The following is a 9,733-nucleotide window of genomic DNA, read 5'->3' as shown; positions in this document are numbered from 1 at the left end:
ATTACATTTTAATGTGTTTGCTTTTAAATAAAATGTAATATGTAAATGTTCAATGTTACCTTTTACAATGCTTTGTAATGAAATGTTATATGTAAATACTAAATGTTATATTTTAATATGTGTTTGCTTTTAAATAAAATGTTTTATGTAAATGTACAATGTAACCCTAGTAACCAAGCAACGTTGATTGAACGTTGAATCAACGTTGAACGTCAACGACGTCAACGCAGAATCAACGTTGACGTCAACGTTCAATCAACGTTGAGAATGGTCACTGCGGTGTCGTTGATGCAACGTTGACGATCAAATTTCGTCGAAAAAATCGCGGTATACATTGTCTCAGCAGATCGTTTTATTTTTACTTAATTCGTTTTTTTGATAGTGTCGATCGCCGAAATTTATATCGTTGTTGACGATCAACAACGCATCAACGTTGCTGCGTTGTTGATGTAAATGAAAATTTTTTCGGGTTCTATTAATTGGAATTTATTTCTTTAATCAAAGAGCACACATTACAAAATGTTCTGGTACATTTCCCATTAAGAATTTATTATATAACGCTCGTCTAGGTGTTATTTGCTTTATTTCACGACTGTCTGGAGTGGCTCGAAAGAGCCATCTGACAGATTTGCCTGTTCTGTTTTGTTTCTTGCGTGGGAGTTCCCGAAATATGACTTGAACTAAACTCTTAACTCCTTTAACCGGTCTTTGGCACTCAGTGCCGGACTATCGTGGCCGAGATGCGGCATCCCCGAACTCCGTAATTGTCTTAACCGACAGGGTCAAAATACGAAGACTGATGTTTATTAGATTGTTTGAGTTGAACTTGCATATTTCCAGTGGGGATCTCAAACAATCAATACGCAATACGACGCGGGTGATAGTCGTCTTATAACATAAGCTCGAGTGTAAAAATAGATGGAAGTCGTATTGATTATTTGAGATTCCACTAGAAATAAGTAAGTTGTTTGATGTAAAACAATCTAAAAAACGTAAACCTCCATATTTATAATACTGTCCGTCTGACAGTTGCAGATTTCGGAACACCACCTTATTTCGCACACGAGAGCGAACCAGGCGAGTGTCCAGCTCTGGGTGCCGCAGACCGGCCAAAGGAGTTCAATTTAAATTACGGGAACACCCACGCGAGAGTCCCAACAGTAGCCCAAGACAAAAGAGGCAAATCTGGCAGTTGACTCTTCGAGCCACTCTAAAAGTAATTACAGCAATTAACCCCAAAGACGAGAGTTATAATACATAAATAAATTTTTAAATTAGTGGCACCCGCTAAAAAGCCATTTAATAGCAATTACATTACTATTCAATACATAATTATTTGTTAAAATTCCCATGATAATAATTCATGTGATTTCTTTATACAATTTACAATGACATGATGGATATTAATTTTCAATTGAGAGCTGCTAAATTAATTTCAGGCACAAAAGTATACACTTACACTGCAAGTCAGGGGTGAGAAAATGTCACTGTGCTGCAGTGAGAAAATCTCACCCCGCCGTAGGTCACTATACCTGGGGGTGTCAAAGGTGAGTTTTTCGCACCGCGCAGCAGTGACATGCGGCGGGTTGAGATTTTCTAACTGCAGCGCAGTGACATTTTCTCACCCCTGATTTGCAGTGTATATAAAATTAAATTATCACGTTATCGTATCGTGCAGCAGCTGTTTTGGCCCCGCAAACCCCATTCAAATAGTACATAATATCCAAAATGATGGCGGCTAAAAACACTAAGGGGCTTGAGTGACTGGTGAATTGAGTTGTTTTTTCATTTTCTTGCTCTTCCTGGCTCTGCTTCTCACATTATGCAAACGATGCAGAAGAACAATCTTTGGCAGCTTCTCAGGATGCCCTTGTTGCTCATGCAAGATCTGTGGACATCATTAATTATTTAAATTACTTTCTAAATTATACTCATATCTTTAAATTTTACAAATTATAACGCTAATTTTTAGTGTGAGAGACACCTTGACATACACATGTCAAGGTAAGTAAAGTATTATTAAATCTTAATAATAAATCATCCCTCTTTCTCATTCGTCAACTATAATTGTATTGAATTTCATTTTCTTAGACACACCGAGGTAGACCAATGAAGGTCGAAATTGATCATAAGGGTCTGTCCCTAACGTGACCCTGAGATAGAAAAATCGAAAATTTCCTATTTCATTAAACTATTGCTGTCGTTTCATAGGTTTCAAATTCAAAGCCAAAACTGTGATAGTCCTGAAACCGGTCTTGAAATAATTTTGGTAGCCATTAATTCTGAAACGTAATATTTAAAAAAGGTAAAAATATTAACATCTTTAATTTATGATAAGATTATTCTGTTTTGCACACACGAAGCTCATATTGAGTGTTGAAAATTACGATTTTATTATTATTTAAACGTTAAAAAATATTAAAGGCAATGTAACAAATAAAATTCTTTCTAAAACTTTCCAATAAAATATGGAAAAAAGGGTCTTTATTTTTAAAAATAGCTTAATAATTGATATTACATTTAATAACTTTTTTTCCTAGCATTAAGAATAAGATAAACCAATAATTTAAATGAACTTCATATATGTACAAAACATAATTATCTTTACAGCGGTGAAAACCTATGTAAAGACAGCAAGTTCAATGAAATTGGAAATTTCCGAAAACATTTTATCTCAGGGTCACATCAGGGACAGACCCTGAAGGTCAATTTCGTCCTTCTTTGGTCTACCCTAGGCCCTCTTGGTGTTTCTAAGCAGATTAAATGCGAAGAAATATAGTTGACGAACTCGTTGCTCAAAGGCCATTCGAGGTCGAGCAGCCTCGAGATGGTTTTTAAACTTGCTTGTGAAGAATTGCACGGGCTACATTTCAGCCCGAAAAAAATTGAAGGGGCTTATCATTCCTTAAATTTAAATTTTCAAAAAAGGTCGCTAATGGTGACCTTGACCTTTGACCTGTGATTTTTTCATGTGAAAAGTTGTTCAGGATCACAAAGTAGGCAACCTACGTTAATAACATTCAATATTAATTATACAAGATGGTAACTTCAATATTAAAAATTTGTAATGATTCCGTTTAATAAAATTCAAGTTCCTTTCAAAAAAAAAATTAAAATATAATAACCTGTTTTATGACCTTTCAAGTCTTCAGGAAAGTTGTTTAATTAGTCAGACTGAGGGACAAGTTCTTTTTTTTCAAGAAGCATTTCCAGTCTAGTTTAACTCAGCCATTATTTTAGACCAAATTAAAAAAAAAAAAATAAATCAATCAGAAAATTTTCATGAAATAATCAAGATGAAAAATTGTAATGCAAATATAACGCTCGTTAACGTCCGAATACAAATAAGTAATATTTAAAATAAAATATTCTTAATTTTTTTAAAGTGTAGAGTGACCTGAAACATGTTGTCACTATGAGTAGAGGAAAATAATCAATATAATATCCTAGCTGACATCAAATTTTTATGTGACTAAACATAGATAATAATTATATAAAAATCTTAACTTCAGTCGGTCAGCAAAACATGCAATACAAATTAGTACTGAATAGCATGATTCATCTCTATTCAGTTATCTCAATTTTCAATGCTCTGTGACACTCATAGTTCCAAGAGTGGTGGTTTTTAAAATAATTTAGAGCAAGTCAGTGTTATCCAGAATTTGACGGCTTAAGTGGAAAAAATGGCTATAGTAAGAAACAAATTTACTAAAATTCTGGTATAGTATTAAATTCCAACTTGGATTTTTAAAGTTGTAGACTTTCTAATGAAGATTGTAAATTGCACATAATAATTTATTAACTAGCCTATGGTTCGAGGTATCGCCCCCGGAGCGGGATCGAGCGCCGAGGGAGGTCGAGGGCGGTGGGGGTCGACGCGTCCCAGGGGAGCGCGGCAGACTGATGTTTCCTGCGAGATGGGAGGGTGTGGCAACCCTAGGGACCGCAGCCGCCTTAAGTGTGGGTGGTCCCTGTGGTGCCTGGCAATCCTTAGGAGCGTGGCCGACTTAAGTGTTGGGCGACCGAAGAGCGAGTGGCAATCCTAGGGGGCGTGTCAGGTACGGTGTTTGAGTCGACTTTGGGTCTTGCGTCAACTTCGGCGTTCGAGTTAAGTACGAGTACTGCGTCTACTACGGCGACTGCGTCATCTACAAGGCCTGCCGCGGCCAAGTGCCGCGCCGACGCGACGCGCGCTTGACCTTTCGGGCGTCGTTTACGCGCGAAGAGACGCTACGGTGCGTCGCCGACCGCGTCCGCGATGATCAGGGTATGGGGGTGAATCATCCCCATGGGGCGGCGGAGGGACGGAAGCGTCAGCGCTCGACGCGGGAGGTCGCCAAAGTGCGAGCGAGCGACCGCCAAGCCGCCCCTTTGACGCGGGCACGTGGCGAAAATGCGACTCGAAATCGCCTAAGTGCCGTTTCGTCGGACGCGCGTCCGCGTTTTCGGCCGCCGTTAACGCGCGACGCGACGCTACGGCGCGTCGCCGACCGCGTCCGAGATCCTCGGACGGACGGGGTGAGCAACCCCAACGGGTCGGCGGAGGGATGGAAGCGTCGGCGCTAGTCGCAAGAGAGCGCCAAAGCGCGAGCGCGCGTCCGCGGCTCGCCGCCAGAAATTTTCTAAGTTCGCTCATTTGCGACGCGCGGAGGCGACTTTGGGCGGCTTTCACGCGCGACGCGACGCTACGGTGCGTCGCCGACCACGTTTGCGATGATCAGGGTACAGGGGTGAATCATCCCTATGGGGTCGCAGAGGGATGACAATGTCGGCGCTCAACGCAGCACGGCGTGAAAATGCGAGCGCGCGACCACCGAGCGTACCGAACCGCCGAAAATGGATTAATCAAATAAATTAATTCGAAAGTCCCTTTGGTGCCGCGACCGCGGCGGCGCCGGTGGCGAACATTCCCGCGAAAAGGGCGTGCGGAACGTTCAAGGGCCTCGCGGGGCCCCAGAAAAACTTTGGGCGCCGGGACGGGCCGGCTTCGAAAAGTAGACCGTCGACGCCGCCTTCAAATGTATTAAATCAATTACATTGTTAATGCAGAAAACACGCTATTAAGCTACATGCTCTAACCAATTAAAAAAATCCGCAATAATATGACGGTAAAAATTGCCTGGTTTTAACTTTCAAATTAGAAACGTTATAAACGCACTCGTGGCGAAAACCGGCTTGTGAGCAAGAGTGTCTTAGGTTCCAAATTTTGATCCAAATTTGGAACTTTGGAAACTTGCTGCTATAGGGAAATTTATTTCAATATTAGAAATAATATTACCGAATTTGTTGAGAGTGTTGCCAAGCCAAACCATCCAACTGCGAGTGTCCGATATCAGATCAAAGCTCATGTCATCATCAAAAGGACTCGGACATTCCAAACATTCCGACGAAAATTCTTCTTTATCCCAGGAAAATGACCTCCTATGAAACGTAATAAACAAAAAATCAACAATAATAATATGATATCTCATGAGTGCATGGAAAAAATACAGTTTCCGCCGGGTTTTAAACATCTCTCAAATTCTTTTGAAAATATGATGCATCCAAAATAAAAATATGGGTGCCGAAAACTGTATTAAGTCGCCGCGAAAAGTGCAAAGTTTCCATATATATTTAATTAAAATCCATGATAAATAAACAACCGAAAAAACTAAGAGTAACCACTTTACTACACGTATTATGCTAGTCTTAAATTATCTCTTTAGCCAAAATTAAGATTAAAAATTAATGTTTGATAGATGATGCAACAACAAAACCAATGATATTGCGAAATTGCACCACCCATTTAACGCATAAGTTGATAAAAACATACACATAAATTGAGGAAATCGAAAATCTTGGCTTGTTATTTTTGGTACTTTACCAAAACAAATCAAACTTTGCGCGTATCTCCCGTAAACCCCTGCGGCCAAAATCAGGTCAAACTAACGTCCTTACCTTTTAGAAACATCCATGACACGATTTTGGGTCCGTTGAGGCACTTCTTCTGTCATAAAACCACCGAAAACAAGGAGATCAACGCGGCTGGCAAGGATGATGCAATCGCGAGACGGTCCGTCATGTTGTATGTAAACACAGCGCCAGCAGCTGTTGCTTGCTGCTGCTGGCAGTGGCGAGTGGCGCAACGCGCGCCACGCGCGGCCAGCGAGGTAAACATAGAAAGCGCGCGCGAACATGCTGAATTAGCACTAACAATAAGTGCTCAGATCGAGTTAATTGAAAATTAATAATCCATTCGAGCATTAAAAATATCGAAATTTTTAATAAATAATTTTTTCTCAAGACAAACTCGCAGAAAATTTGATCTTCAACCTCGCATCAACTTCACATCAACGTTGATTGACGAAAATCCTTGAAGAACGAGTTAATTGAAAGAAAAAATAAAAATTGCTAATTTTAGACTTAAAACTTTTAAAATTTTTAAGAAATTATCGTTTCATGAATCACTTCTACGCGCAGAAAAATTTTATCTTCAACATCACATCAACGTTGTTCAACGTTGATTGAAAAAAATACTTTAAGAACGGGTTAATCGGAAGAGAAAAAAATATTGCTAATAAAAGTATTAAAACTTATAAAATATTTAAGAAAAACACTATTCATGACGCACTTAACCGATTTGAAAATTTTGATCTTCAACATCGCATCAACGTTGTTCAACGTTGATTGACAAAAAATTTGGAATTTACAATTTTTATCTAATCTGATTGCACATATAAGTTGGAAAGAGTGAAAAAAGGTAAATTTTTCATTTTCCATATTAAAAATTAAATATAGAGTGAAAGTCATGATGATCGTTGACGTTCAACAAAAAATCAACGATGCCAAAAATGGTACTTTCAGACAAGTATTGAAATTGAAAATAGTATGAACAGTTTAACAATAATATTGTCTTCAATTTCCAATTAAAATTTAGTTCATTTTTTCACTTTTGACCATTGTTGACGTTCAACGATAAATCGTCAGAGCGTTGCTCAACGTTGATGGTTACTAGGGTAACCTTTAAAAATGCTTTTAAATGAAATGTTATGTGTAAATACTTAATGTTACCTAAAAAAATGAAATGTTATATGTGAATATTAAATGTAATGTTTTCATATGAACTTGCTTCATAATAAAATGTAATATGTAAATGTATAATGTAACATTATAAAATGCTTTTAAATGAAATGTTATGTGTAAATACCTTATGTTACATTATAAAATGAAATGTTATATGTGAATACTAAATGTAATATTCTAATATGTATTTGCTTTTAAAAAAAATGTAAAGTATGAATGTACATTGTAATATTATAAAATGCTTTTAAATGAAATGTAATATGTAAATGTTCAATGTAACCTTTTAAAATACTTTTAAATGAAATGTTATGTGAAAATACCTTATGTTACATTATAAAATAAAATGTATTATGAGAATACTAAATATGATTTTATTTATTGAATCTGCTTTTGAATCAAAATGTAAAAAGTAAATACAAAATGTAATATTTTAAGATGTAATTGTTATTAAATAAAATGTAAAGTATAAATGTACAGTGTAACAATATAATATGTTTTTAAGTGAAATGTTATATGTAAATACTAAATGTAATATTCTAATATGTATTTGCTATTAAATAAAATGTTATAATAAATGTACAATGTAACATTTAAAAATGCTCTTAATTAAAATGTTATATGTAAATAATCAATGTAACCTTTTAAAATGCTTTTAAATGAAGTGTTATGTGTAAATACTTTAAGTTACCTAATAAAATGAAATGTTATATGTAAAAAATAAATGTAATATTCTAATATGTATTTGCTATTAAATAAAATGAAAAAATAAACGTACAATGTAACATTTTAAAATGCTTTTAAATGAAATGTTATATTTAAATACTTAATGTAATGTGTTCATATGTACTTGCTTTTAAATGAAACGTTATATGTAAAATTACAATGTAACATTATAAAATGCTTTAAAATGAAATGTTATATGTAAATACTAAATGTAATGTAATAATATGTACATGCTTTAAAATAAAACGTATTATGTAAAATTACAATGTAACATTATAAAATGCTTTAAAACGAAATGTTATGTGTAAATACCTAATGTTAAATTATAAAATGAAATGTTATATGTTAATACTAAATGTGATATTAAAATATGAATCTGCTTTTTAAACAAAATGTAATATGTGAATACTAAATATAACATTTTAATGTGTTTGCTTTTAAATAAAATGTAATATGTAAATGTTCAATGTTACCTTTTAAAATGCTTTTTAATGAAATGTTATATGTAAATACTAAATGTTATATTTTAATATGTGTTTGCTTTTAAATAAAATGTTTTATGTAAATGTACAATGTAACCTTTAAAAATGCTTTTAAATGAAATGTTATGTGTAAATACTTAATGTTACCTAAAAAAATGAAATGTTATATGTGAATATTAAATGTAATGTTTTCATATGAACTTGCTTCATAATAAAATGTAATATGTAAATGTATAATGTAACATTATAAAATGCTTTTAAATGAAATGTTATGTGTAAATACCTTATGTTACATTATAAAATGAAATGTTATATGTGAATACTAAATGTAATATTCTAATATGTATTTGCTTTTAAAAAAAATGTAAAGTATGAATGTACATTGTAATATTATAAAATGCTTTTAAATGAAATGTAATATGTAAATGTTCAATGTAACCTTTTAAAATACTTTTAAATGAAATGTTATGTGAAAATACCTTATGTTACATTATAAAATAAAATGTATTATGAGAATACTAAATATGATTTTATTTATTGAATCTGCTTTTGAATCAAAATGTAAAAAGTAAATACAAAATGTAATATTTTAAGATGTAATTGTTATTAAATAAAATGTAAAGTATAAATGTACAGTGTAACAATATAATATGTTTTTAAGTGAAATGTTATATGTAAATACTAAATGTAATATTCTAATATGTATTTGCTATTAAATAAAATGTTATAATAAATGTACAATGTAACATTTAAAAATGCTCTTAATTAAAATGTTATATGTAAATAATCAATGTAACCTTTTAAAATGCTTTTAAATGAAGTGTTATGTGTAAATACTTTAAGTTACCTAATAAAATGAAATGTTATATGTAAAAAATAAATGTAATATTCTAATATGTATTTGCTATTAAATAAAATGAAAAAATAAACGTACAATGTAACATTTTAAAATGCTTTTTAATGAAATGTTATATTTAAATACTAAATGTAATGTGTTCATATGTACTTGCTTTTAAATGAAACGTTATATGTAAAATTACAATGTAACATTATAAAATGCTTTAAAATGAAATGTTATATGTAAATACTAAATGTAATGTAATAATATGTACATGCTTTAAAATAAAACGTATTATGTAAAATTACAATGTAACATTATAAAATGCTTTAAAACGAAATGTTATGTGTAAATACCTAATGTTAAATTATAAAATGAAATGTTATATGTTAATACTAAATGTGATATTAAAATATGAATCTGCTTTTTAAACAAAATGTAATATGTGAATACTAAATATAACATTTTAATGTGTTTGCTTTTAAATAAAATGTAATATGTAAATGTTCAATGTTACCTTTTAAAATGCTTTTTAATGAAATGTTATATGTAAATACTAAATGTTATATTTTAATATGTGTTTGCTTTTAAATAAAATGTTTTATGTAAATGTACAATGGAGGAGGGG

At 33.1% G+C, this 9,733-nt stretch overlaps 1 long non-coding RNA gene across 1 annotated transcript; it reads right to left on the bottom strand.

Annotated features, from left to right (window-relative positions):
• Positions 1–470: 470 nt before the first annotated feature.
• LOC135947634 (uncharacterized) lies at positions 471–6,217 on the bottom strand. The gene is made up of 3 exons (XR_010575696.1): positions 5,938–6,217; positions 5,279–5,421; positions 471–1,888 (listed from the first exon to the last, which is right to left on the bottom strand). It is a non-coding gene; the product is annotated as an uncharacterized LOC135947634 (long non-coding RNA).
• Positions 6,218–9,733: the final 3,516 nt, after the last annotated feature.

Source organism: Cloeon dipterum, unplaced genomic scaffold, assembly GCF_949628265.1.
Source record: "Cloeon dipterum unplaced genomic scaffold, ieCloDipt1.1 scaffold_10_ctg1, whole genome shotgun sequence".
Lineage (NCBI taxonomy): Eukaryota > Metazoa > Arthropoda > Insecta > Ephemeroptera > Baetidae > Cloeon > Cloeon dipterum.
Note: the sequence above shows the minus strand (reverse complement) of the source record. Positions and strands in the feature narration are given on the sequence as shown.